We start from the raw sequence: 12625 nt of genomic DNA, 5'->3' as shown, positions 1-12625 counted from the left end.
AGCCGGCTTCTCCATGCCGCAAGCTGTTCAGCGCTGCACACATGGCTCATACAGATCTTCTCAATCTGTCTTCTTCTCTGCAATTCATTTCTCACGTTCTTCTGGTTCGTCTAGATCACCCTCTGTAGAGCATTGCATTTATGTAGTCCTGTCTGATGCTCTTCTTGACTTGTATTCTCTTAAATTCAGGGCTCTGCAAGTTTGGCATCTGCTAGACCTTGTCTTTGCTGGGTTAGAGATGTGCTGTATACCTAAGCAGTATACAAGATAGTAAATGAAGAACGAACGGGATGTGAAAGTTGTGTTGGAGATCAGTAGCTACGGGGGTTTTGTGGAAATCAAAGTGAAATGACCTTTGCCTCTTTTTGGGGCAGTGCTCCTGTTTCTAATGAAGATCTTAACAACTGACTGCTTACAATCACAAAAGCACTTAAGGTAGCCACTGTACTGCGGTACAAATTCAGAACAACTTACCTGTATTCTTATGTCTTCCTTCGTACTCTACCCCGTAAATCTCAATGCTTTTGCAAGTGATGACTTGCCCTGTAGGTAAAACAGGAGATGTATTTTACTATTTGGTCAAGTATGGAGCCTGTTTTTTCCCCTCCACAAATTTATAAGATTCTTGGGGGATATTTCAGGCTAAAAGGAACTGAGGCAGAAACATGCTGTCACCTGAAAGCCTTTTCTCTGATACTGTCATGTTGTCTGTGGAGAGGGCTGTAACAAGAGTAAATCACCAGGTATGGTAACAGGGGTGGGTTGGATTGCAGAAGATGAGGTACGATGGTGACTTTTCCTGAAAAGACCTTGTTTGCTTCTCCATTGTTTCCACCATGTCCTCCATAGGGCAGCACCATGTGCTTCTAGGCATGGCTGGAGGGGGTGGACTCTGCAGCCGTCAGTGAAAGGCTTAGGATTCGCCCAACCCTTCTGCGCAGGGGAGGGGGTTTCCCTGTGCTTCGCCACCTCTCAGAATATGTTCCCGAAGATGGTCCTTTCCCCGGTTTACGTGGTGGAAAATAATCAGATAAAATGATGTGGAAGTCTTTTTGCTGTGGCTGAAACTTTACACAGCAGTTAAAAATCTGTTTTGTGAAATTGCTGGATTATAGGAACATCCTTATGTAGGATGTTTCATAGAGACATGCTTGTGTAGGATGTATGTGGCTTCTAATATTAACTGTTCCTCATGGGAAAGATGGTTATTAGGTGATTTCTAAATGAAGATACAACATAACACATACTGAATGATGAACTTAGTTGCCCCCAGCATCTTGTAAGTTGTTCATTCACATCCAACTTTCATTTCAGAGTCTAAGCAAGGTTTGTCTCTTTCCTTAAAAAAACAAGCAACCTCCCTTCCACAAAGCCAGCCAACCAACCAATTAAATGTAAAATATTTATTTATTCATATTTCATGTGAAATATGAAACTAGCTTTCACTGAACTAGTTTCTGCTTGGCTGCTGTGATGGTTAGGGCTGCTTGTTCTTCCATGAGAGAGAAAACTGTGTGGGTGAAGTAGGAGCGTTAATAGGGCCAAGGTGAGTGGAAAGCTCGTAGGTGAAGATACGGTTTTCTGGGGTCAGGTATGCCCACCTGGCTCTGTTTCAGGCTCTGCTATGATGCATTTCTCGGTCATAATTCATTGTGATTTAAGGCTTATTGTTTTTGTTGGATACCTTTATTTTTGTGCTTGGGCTCTGTCTTGCTCCCAGGCCCAGTTTTTTGAAGCTCTATCCATAAACCTCCCCACCTTGCTCTTGACACACTGCAGTGCTTGGCTCAGAGCCCTGGGTATAGATACTAGCACCCTGCTATTAATAAGAGGAGCCAGACTGTTGCAACTGGAGAGAGGGCATCTCATCAAAGGACAGAGCCAGTGTTCCTGACAGGACCAGCATCTTCTCCACGCTGCTGTCAGGACATGTGTTGCTCTTGACCTGGGGTGATTGCTGCAGCAGTAGAGCTGTTCGGGCTGTTGTGGCTCTGCAGCCCTGCTTCCCGCAGAGCCTTCTGGCTGTGGGCGCAGAGGGCTTCAGTCCAAGGGCTGGATAAAATGCCCACTGACAAGCGGGCTGCCATCGCAGGTGTGCATATTAAGACTATGGAGAGCTTGGGGGGAAGCCAGTGCTGGTGACTTTTTAAATTGTTGTGTAATTGGTCTGAACTTGAAGCGATGGTTTTGTGTCTCATCGTATATCCCATGAGTCTTGTGCTCTGCCTGCATATTTTTTGTGTCTTGAACTGCATGCTTGGTATTTTCCCTGAGAGAAAAACTGTTTTTTCTGTTGTTGCAAGACGCTGACCTCTTTAAAGGAGAGAGACTGAAAGCTAATGAAGTTTTTCCTCTGAGGATAATGCCCTGTAATTGTTAGTGAAAGGATATTTAATGTTGGTGGCAGCATCCTTACTTACTCCTTAAATAAAGTGCTGTAATAGGTTGGTTATAAAGAAGATTCTTGAATAAAATCAAACTAAACCAGAAAGGCTTGTGAGGGTGTGGGAAGGAGATATTTGCATTCTGCTTTCATGGTGCAGAAGTGTTCGTTTCTAAGAACTAAGGCAAATAAAACCTCCTGCTGTCTATCTGCTAACTGCTAAGCACAGAGAGGGCGTGGGGAGAGCCAAACTTGCTACCAGTGGCTGTGGGACTTGCTGTGGGGTTGCTCAGCCCTGGCTGGGGGTGGATGCCCATCCCAGCTCTGCAGGGTGCTCCCCTTGTCCGTCCCAGCTGCTTGGCACCTCTCAGGGTAGTCATTGCTTGTTTCTGGCCCTCAGCCCTCCACTTCTGTGAAGTAGGGATAATCTGATCGTACTTCTCATTCCCTAATAGCTGTCCAGGTTTATGATACTGAGTGTTCCTTTGGGCAAAAACAACCCACATGGGTTGCAAGTGATCTCAGTTTGGCTTGTAAGCTTTTGTTCCCTTTGTACTGTTTGGTCATCTTCCAGCAGTGCCTCAGGGTTGCTTCTATTCCCTAACAAGAGCTTCGTGGGATGTGCTGTGCATTTCTCCTTTCCTGGAATGAAGAGGAAGGTGGCTGCAATTCATAGGTGACAGTTCTGGAGGGGATTTTACTTTCTATTGCAGCTGTCTATTGTGCAGGTGGATTGAGGTGGGTCTGGTCTGCCCCAGCTCTTTCCGAAGCATGAGCTTGTTTGCTGCTGTGCTGCTGCTGTCGTGACTGCCAGCTGAAGGTACGGTCCATTTGTGGACCCAGTAGCATCCAGTGTTGTTTGTGGGTAGCTGAAGATGAAACGCAGCTTGTAAACAACTAGCCCAGGGTGTGATGGGAGAATGGTGTGTTGTGAGCTTTCCAGGGGGTGGAAGGAGGGCAGAAAAAGGGCGTTACTGTGCTTGTGGGTATGGAGATGTCAAAGAGCTGCCACCAACTATCCCTCGGGGAGCAGAGTTGACAAAACCTAGTTCCTTATGATTTTGTTTCCCCTGCGTGCATTGGCCTTCTGTCTACCATGACCTGTGATCCTTCTCTTTGGACCTCTTCATTTTCGCTGTTCCTTAATCTCCAAACGATCTTTTCCCTCCCTCCTGGCTTGGTCCATGGTTCCTCTCCAGTGTGTCTCACATTGGCCACACAAGAGTCAACATGAGCACTGGATGCCCATGTGCAGATGCTGATGGAGCGGCTGCTGGGCCGTACAAAGCAGGGAGTTGTTGACTTCTTGCAGCAGTTTGACTCCATGTGAGGCTGATTTGCATATGTCTCTACCTGCATGGTCATTTCTCCCAAAGATGTAAGAATGTGACACCTATTCAGATCTCTTTGCCTTCTGCCAAATGTGGTCTAAATTGACTAGTGAGTTGAAAACTTAATAGGGTGAGGACTGACAAACAACACTACCACATAAAGTTAATTTCCTTTAGAATCCAGGCCAAAAATATGTGGTGAGAGTTTTATTCTGCAATCATGTGCTTTAAAACTATGTTGAACAATGAGATTAGTAGAAATGGTATTTTCAGGATTATTTTCAGTGCATATGAAAACATGATAGCTGGATCCTGTTGTGTGCATGTATATTAGCATGCAACCAATTCAGAAGGGCTGAAATGACTGAAGTGTCTGCATGGAGAAAGAGCAAAATAATTGTATAAAACTTGTGAAGCTGGTGAAGCATTTAGTTACATTGATCCTAATTTCTAGGGTTTTTAATCTTGTGGCTGCCTCTTCTTAACAACGAAAAAATATTTTCTTCCTTTTCCTGATCAGTGCTTTTGGTTTTTGCTGTTTGCATAGCTTCCTCCTCACTTCTCAGCTCTGGAAATGCAGAGCTTGGATGTGTGTTCCTCACTAACAAGATTTTGTACGTCTGTGGTGTTGGAGCTATTTAAGTTCCTTCTAGGAATGGCGAAGTATTGCTGTGACTGAACTTCAAAGTGAAGGATGTCAGTAACAATTCAGGATGATTGAAGGGTGGGCATCTTCCTGGAAAATGTTATAGCAAACATTATGTGTGAGCCCGATCCCTTTTTGTTAAGGAATGTCTTGTGCTTATTTATAGTAGAGTTGGGAAGGATGACAGAAACGGGTGTGTGGCAACACCAGCCAGATTAAGATGATGAACAACACTGATAGGGCAGCGCCTTTTGCATTTGACAGAGCATGCCAAGGTTGAAGGTGTCCCATAAACCTCCAGCCAAGAGGCACATGGAGGCTTTTCTTGGCTTTTTTGCATGTGTAGAAGAATAAGATCAAAGTGGTGCCTGTGAGAGAGAAAACACTGTGATAATCTTTTTGTGTTAGTTTAGTGATAGCAGTGTTGCAGCCCATTGTGATCATCTCACCCTAAAAAAACTAGTCTCCTCTAATGAAACTCTTGCAGCTTCTTGGCTTCCAGAATGAGGGCTGCTTTGAGACTCCAGCTGGTTATTGATATTTAGACAAGGACAGAAGTGATGCCTGAAGATGGCTGTCCACTCCGTGTGCTCTGGCTTGCCATGTGATTAACAAGATCAGTGGCTTTAGTTGCCTTGGTGTCAGCAAACTTGACATAATTATGAAAGAGGCAGAATACTGACAAGACCAGTATTTGGTGGTGTGAAATTTGTGCTATGGAAAATTACTTTCAGGAGATTGAATTCTCTCATATCTGATTGCACAGACTTCTTACCACACAGCTTCCATAACATGGGTGCTAGGGGCATGAGATCTTCGGTTAAGCTCATAAAATAACCTTTCATGTCTTGTAGTCACTTCTATATCTTCCATCAACTGACATCTGCATTTTCACAGATGATAAACTGCGTATAACCTGCTTCTTTGGCTTGCAGAATTAAAGCACTAGCTGACAGAAACTGCATGGAGTGGCACTCCCAATTCAGAGATGGACTCAGTCAGTGATTAATATAGAATTAGTCATAGATTAGTCATAAATTTTTTCCTTGCATAAATCGTGTCTTGTTTCACTTAGAATCTGATAAGTTAGTAATCTGAAAGCTTTTATTTAAACCTGCAGTTTGTTCTTGCTACTGATCATACAAGTACTTCATTAAACGGTCTGTCTGGTGTTACTCTTCTCTGACTCAGATTATTTATAATATTTTATTATGCTTCCAGAAAGTGTTTCTTTGCTGTGGCGCAGTTGGCAGTGTTGTCTGTATCCTCCAATGCTGGTATGTTGATTCAGTGACATTTGTGCTTGTACATTGTTCAGATGTACTGTTCTGTGGTAGGAAATGCTGTTGTATGAGATACCAGCTGCTTGGGTCACTGGAGTTAATGATGTGGTTAGTTTTACTCAGGTCCCTTTAGTTTTCGCTTCAGGTTTGTGTGTGTGCTAGACTCCCCCCTGCCCCCTCAGTTTTGGATCAAAACTTGATTTTTAAGCTCAAGGCTGGCACTTGCAGGATGAACAAGTACTGTTTTGGGTTTCAGCTGTGGGTGTAGTAATATCCAAAACCAGACTGGTTTGTTAACGTGGATGCTATGTGGTTTTTGTCTGTGTCAAAAGATGTGCAGCCTTCTAGAAACCAAAAATAAGGGCTAAAGCATCTGCGTTTTATGTGTTTGTCTAACTGCAACTAGGCTGTCTTATCATAAATAAGAGATCTGTTGTGGTCTGCAGCAGTGGAAAAATATATCCAGGGACAGGGTGATTTAAATGCAACAGAGATTGTGTATTGGTGGGTGATGGGTGATACTTGGTGTGGATAGATGATGTATACAAATGTGGGAAAATTACTCAAACTGCAGCCCTGATTGCTTCCATTCAGGTTCAAACCAGCCTTTGCCCAAAGGCATTTTACAAAAAAATTGTACCATTAGCATACCAACATAAGAGACATGCGTCAATGACTTTTTCCATGGAAAATCGTTAGATCCCCAAATCATTCAAGTGTTCCTACATTGCTTTGCTTCTTGGCTTTAAATCCTCCACCCACCTTTTCAAGGCAAGATAACTGGATGCAATCAGTCTGCATTGGTGACTTCCTGGAAATATACATGTTATTAATTTTCCTTCATAAATTTTTTAGTCATTATATCTAGTAGCTATTGGTTCATTCTTTACAGAGAAAAAAATTTTAAAGGAAAAATGAACTGTTAACACAGACTAAAGGCAGAGTATGCAAGCATCAAATATGCATCTCAAGCAAGAATCTTCTCACCGTAAGCTTTAAAAAGAACAAAAACAAACCGATGCTTTTTTACTGCTCAGCATAAGCTAGGTATTACCATTGGAAAGGGTGAAAGTGTATGGCCAAGTTCTGAAAAAAGTAATATATATATAGATGAGGGGGAAACCAAATAATGAGATTGCAGAAATGCCTGTGCATGCCTTGACAAGAAGGAGCTGTGTCTGTGTGGGATCCTCTGGGCTGCCTCTGTGTACACTTGTGAGAAGCCACGGCTTGGCCGAGCTCCTGCAAGCGTGGCTGGGCTTTGACAAAGAGGCGCCATGGCCGCGGGTGGAGGGTGACTTGGAAGAAGCTGAGCACTCGCTCTTCTTTTGTTGCCCAGAGGGGTGTGTGTGGCAGACAAGGGGCAGGCAGAGGAGGCTTCTTGGCAGAAGAGGCCTCCTGCCACCTCTTCTGGCAGACAAGCTGCAGAAAGGGGTGGCTGTCGGAAGAGATCCAAGCGATCCTACCTTGAGAAAGCAGAGGCTCGTGAGTCCCTGCTCTGAAGGGAGGAGAGGTCAGGATGTGTGCAGAGCTGCGGACTGCCGGGCACGCACCGGCTCTTGTCAGATGTTTCCTGGAGAGGCAACTGTGCCTGCCTCGAGCTCTCGGTGTTACAGGTAGCGTCCACTCCCATCGCAGGCCAGAGCAGCTTGTCTGGACCTTCAGCATGGGTTTCAAGAAACACTCCTGATCTGGGAAACTGGCGACCGCCTCTTGTGCTGTGCCCTGCGGCAGGCTGAGCCTTGCCAGCCACAGCCCTTCTGCCCGGGTCCCTCCTTCCTGTGTGACTTCTTGGTGCTGAAAGTCCCAACTCCATTGCCCAGGTGACTTCCCGACCAGTCTGACCATGTCCTCAAGGTGTAAATGGTCCAATTACAAAACATGATAATTGAGCGGGGCTAGCCCTTGGGTTCAGTTCAGGCATGTGTGTGTGTGCAGGAAGCTTGTGTGTAGCTCATGGAGCGCCTTGGGGTCAGAGGGGGTGGTGGGAGATATTTAAACACAAACTTCTTTGAGTCCCGTTGCGCGTGGAATGTATCACTCCATTTTCTTTTAAAAATGTAGGAAGAATTTTGTAGTAGCTTTTTAACTGAAACACAAACACACGAAGCAAGTGTGTGGGAAGGAGGAGTAATTTGAATTGGGCTGTGACTGCTCCTATGTTAGAGAGTAATATTTTAGCTTTTAGTAGAGAGGAGGGACTCTTTCAGATCTTGTAACTCAAAGCCCTTCTTTTCTTGATCAGAAATGATTAGGCAAAGCAGATTCTAGTAAAGAACGGACATAAACTAGATTATTTGCTTGCAGTACTCCTGCATTCTTCCAAAAATGTTCCTGAAACAAAGCTTCTGGTAGGCACAAAGCAAAGAAATAGTGCTGCAGCTTCCTTGTTAAGCTGTGCCCCTAAACATAGTGAAACGTGAATTTTTCAGGTCTTTAGGCATAGGATTGTGTCAATTCATACAGTGTGTAATTGCAAGCAACCGTGCTTCTTGAATTTGAAAAGGAATGGGTGGCTATTGTAGAAAACCTTTAATCGGCAAGGTATAATATTATTGCTGAACATGCAAGATTGTAGGATTAGGATTTGTGTTTTCTTCCTGGTTAAGGGATTATAGTCTGGAAAGGACAAAAAAATTTCACATTGCGCACCTCTTTTCTGTCTGTCTTTATGTTTGTCTTGCAGTACTTTTTTTTTTTTTTCCCTGGGGGTACTGGAAAGGTTCCTCCAGGGCATCTATATTTTGTGATGTTCTCTGTATGAAAGCAAAAACCCAATTAACTTTTATCTCACCTGGTTTGCCTAGTCCTGCACTTCTTAAATGATCATTCCTAAAAATTGTCTCTTGATTATGAGTGTGGTTTTCTTGGAGGTTGTTTTTTTGATACTGGAATTGAACTTAGATTGAACTCAGTGGAGATTTTAGCTCTTGCTGTCGAGGCTGGAGACCTCCCGTCCCCCACACCTGGCTGCCTGTGTGCCCTCTGGTCAGGGCTTTGTGGTGCATTTATCGTGTGTGATGTAAGAGCAGCTATTCCCTCGGTTGCCATTCTCAGATGATAATTTACCCTTCCAGCTAAACCAGAAAAACTCCACCCTTTCCAAGAATCCAACAAGTCCCAGTTTTCACCCAGCGTCCCTGAGCTCCAGACTTCCCCCCGGGGGCTGCCAGCCTTCTTGACAGCCTGATGCAGGTCGCAGGGTAAAGCCCCTTGGATCTCTGTGTCCTGTGCCCTGTTCAGCCAGGAGAAATACTGGGGTGAATGTCACAGCTGGCCCTATAGGAATTACTTTTGAAAAGAGTCTTCAGTGAAAGAGAGGTTTCCTTAGCTGTAGGATTGGAGGGAGTCTGAGATTTCTGGGGAAGTTCATTAGTAAAAATTAAATTGAGTTTGAGGAAGGAAGGAAGTGGAGGGAGTGGAAATGTAGACCACTTCCCTAGCAGCCTTTGAAACAAACTGAATCCTTGTGGTGGCAGCTCACAAGGTAAGGGCTAAGGCAGTTTAGTTCACTTTTGAGAAATGCATGCGAGTGTTCCCTCCCTCGTTCGATAGCGAGTGGCCGTACAGTTTGCCCGAGGTGTGGGCTGTGCGTGTGTGACTGACTCTGTTGAGAAGGAAATGACTAAACTTTGTCAAACCGCAGTAACAAAGAACGTCTTTGATTTACTAAAATAGTCATGGTAGAGAGGCTAGGGAATAGCTGTGGTGCTGCCGGTGCCCACGCCGGGAAGAAGAGATCGGTTGGAGATCAGCACTTGTGGGGAGTGTTACTGTCCCGTCCTTAAGACGGTGTCGATGGAGGGAGACAGATCTGGCAGCACCAGGAGGGAGCTTCATTCTGAAAAGCTGCTGGGACCTTCCTGTACTGGAAATGCTTTCTGTGGTGGAGAAGGCGATGAAGAAATTCGGGCAGGACTGTTGACTGCCTCTGAAGCGGGTGTCGAGGGGCAGACCAGCTGTGACAGCAGGCAGCTGGCTGGCTAGCTGGCCAGCCCCACGCAGTGAAGGCACAGTGTCAAAATCCCACAGCCGCTGGGCTCTGCACCTCCTTTCCGCTGCCCGACTGCTGCCTGTGGGTCCTGGCAGCCGGGGCACTGGGAATCCCAAAGATCCTGTCAATTTGTGGGCCTTGTCTGGCTCAGCTGGAGTTGGGTATTTGGAATGAAGGGGAGGAGCTCTGTCTAATTATAGGTTTTCCATTTCAGCCCTTGGTATTACTTTAAGCAGACTTAAAATAACACTGTTAACTGACTTTTTTCCCCTAGCTTTGTGGTTTCATCCATGACATTCTGCAGTACCCTTTACAGAAACCTCAAATATTTTTTTTTTCCCCGCCTACCATGTTTTGTCTCTTTTTCCATCAGACAGATGTTTTTTTTCCTGTGTTTTATGGGGCTCAGGACATAATTATTCTGTTGAAATAGCCTAAAGCCCCAATCCCATGACAGAGTCTGCTTGCACAGATTCATATGTCCCTGTTGTTTGTGTTTGGTGTAATTTTTTTTTCCCCTGTGGTTTTTGTTCAATCCAGTCAAAAAACTGCTCTGAGAAGCAATGATCACCCAATCATTTGTGTGTCCTGAGACCATCTATTATAGCTTTTTAGTATCTAGACCTGAAATGCATTTTTTTTGCGTGTGTGTGTTGCTCATCTCCCAGTCATGCATGGGCTGAATTCTCTCTGTTCTGGTTTACACCTTCTGGATATTTGCCACTGGTCTTTGTTGTCCCAAGTCAACAACTAGTTACTCTGTGTCTCTGTAGTCCTACTTTTTTGTTTGGGTTTTTTTTTTGAGCTGATTCTTTGCTTTCTGATCATGTTGCTTGCTTTACAGAAGTCCTAAACTTCTGTAAATTTGGTAAGATCTGTTCTTGCTCTTGGCATGATTTTCATTTGGAGAGCAGCATCTCGGCATGCTGGCGCGGTGTCCCAGGTGGAGGTAGACTGGAGTGTTCCCGGTTGTTTCAATCCTCCTACCCTCTGTGTTTCACTGAGCGCTCATATATGACTTACTGATTCCTAAGTCTCTTCTAATGGGAGCTCATGGAATTGCCTAGGTTTAGAAGTTTTTTGTTATTTGTCTGGAGTTTTATTCACTAAACTTCCCTTCTGCATTTCACATTCAAAGTTTACCCAGAATCTTCTCCCGGAACAATTTTGTCAAGCTTCCCACACGAAATAGCTCTTATTTAGACCACGATCTGTAGATGGGAGTATCCATGACTAAAACTTTCTGTCAAACAACAGTAACAGAGAACATCTTTGATTTACCAAAATAGTCATAGTAAAGAGACTCAGGAGTAGCTGTTGGGAACAAGCTGTAGGGTTGGCTCAGTGCTGTGGGCTGCTCTGACTTCCACTGACTTCACTTCGTGCTCTGATCTCTAGACGTTCAGTGCTGTAGGGTGCTTGGTGGGGATTTCTGGACGTTGCAATAGTGAGAAGGAAGCCTTGCAAGGCATCATGCACCTTCTTTGTTTTGTGTGTGTATGATCAACTGGGGAGGTGGAGGGCAGGCACAGGCCATCTGTGTAATGTAGAAATACTGGGAGATAATGTTGCTGGGAATTATTTGGAATAAACAGGCTTATTTCTCCTTTTTACATCAGTTGTCATTCTTCAGTCTCTTGGTATTGGCTTTTTAAAAATGCTGTTATGTATGTCATCCACTGTACTTCCTGTGTCACTTCATAAACTTTTATAAGATATCATTGTTAAGTCGCCTCGGACTTCATAGTGATTAATTAAATTCTTTATTTCTCTCTTTTCAGTGTCAGAAGTTTATATGGATCAGTAGTGCTTGCTCAAGAGTGACAGTGGAGATCAGCATTAAGTCTGCTCCTCTGGGTGAGTAATCTAACCCACAGCATTGCTGATGTCTATTATCTACATATCTGCTGGTTTTCTTGCTTGATACCTTACACAACAGCTCCTTTAGGCTTTCACTTCAAATGTCATTAAAATTATGCTATACACAGCTTCCAGCAGGAGTTGTAGAAGAATGTCATGCTGCTTCTGTTTGTGTAGGCATCCATTTATTTGGTATATTTTAAAGGATAGCCATCCCCTAACACAGTCTGAGCCGCTGTTAAGATTCAGGGAGGCTTTCCACATTTTAAAGACAGTGGATTTGGAATTAACATATGGACTGTGGCAGAGTATTGAAGTGTATTTTGATTATCTAAGAAACAAAACTGAAACAACCACTGGAGCTGTTCTGTGGCATATGATGGGCTCCAGCAGTGCCAGGGCTCCAGTACCAGGCCCACTGGACTTGCTGTGTCTGTGTGATGCAGCTGCACAGTTAATCTGACTCAGCATGTCTATGGCAATGTGCAGAGAAACTGCTAAGAGCTTTCAGATTACTGGGGCAAGTTTATGTGAAAAATGCATTTGGCAAAATAAACTATCTGTTGCACTGGCCCTTGGTAATGGCCCAGTTTAGTTGACTTCAAGGAGCGCCATTTTGCATTTGGTCTAGACTGATTTGATCCAAGTAGCCTAGTGCACATCAGAGCTGGTAGTCTTGTTTTGGGAATGGTTATTCCTCATCTACTTTGTTTTGGATATTGCAGTATGATCTAGCATGATTTAGCATCCTAAATTCCAGCTGGAGAGCTGGGTGGAATTGCCGCATCTGCACTTCAGCCACACACCCCGCGGCTGGGATGTGCTCGCCCTGTAACACCATGGCTGAGGCCCTGGGTGCTTGCTGGGTCTCTCCTTCTGACTCACGCTGCTGCACTCTTTCCTACCCTGTATAACAGCTTGCCCAGACCAGTGTCTCCTAGCATGCTGCATCCTTTGTCTTAGCTTGCTGCCCTTCAGCTGCTCTCGCCTCTGAATTGCTCATCCTTGCCTTATCCCTGGTTGAGAAGTGCGGTATCGGTTTGTACCGTCCTCTCTGAGGTGTGGTGTTGCCCTGCCGGAGAAGCAAGCATCCCTCCCTTCCTGTGATACATCTGCAGAAGGCACATC

General features: G+C 44.6%; 1 protein-coding gene across 12 annotated transcripts in view; it reads left to right on the top strand.

The window, feature by feature from the left end:
• The window catches only part of PPFIBP1 (PPFIA binding protein 1), a 121981-nt gene that overhangs the window by 27124 nt on the left and 82232 nt on the right, over positions 1-12625 (top strand). For all 12 annotated transcript variants that reach the window (XM_074872210.1, XM_074872206.1, XM_074872207.1 and 9 more), the window contains exon 2: positions 11419-11494. The gene's annotated coding sequence lies outside the window, so the exon portion shown is untranslated. The remainder of the gene's footprint in view (positions 1-11418; positions 11495-12625) is intronic.

Source organism: Strix uralensis, chromosome 5 (assembly GCF_047716275.1).
Source record: "Strix uralensis isolate ZFMK-TIS-50842 chromosome 5, bStrUra1, whole genome shotgun sequence".
Classification (NCBI taxonomy): Eukaryota; Metazoa; Chordata; class Aves; order Strigiformes; family Strigidae; genus Strix; species Strix uralensis.
The sequence above is the reverse complement of the archived record's forward strand: the minus strand, read 5'-3'. Positions and strand labels throughout refer to the sequence as shown.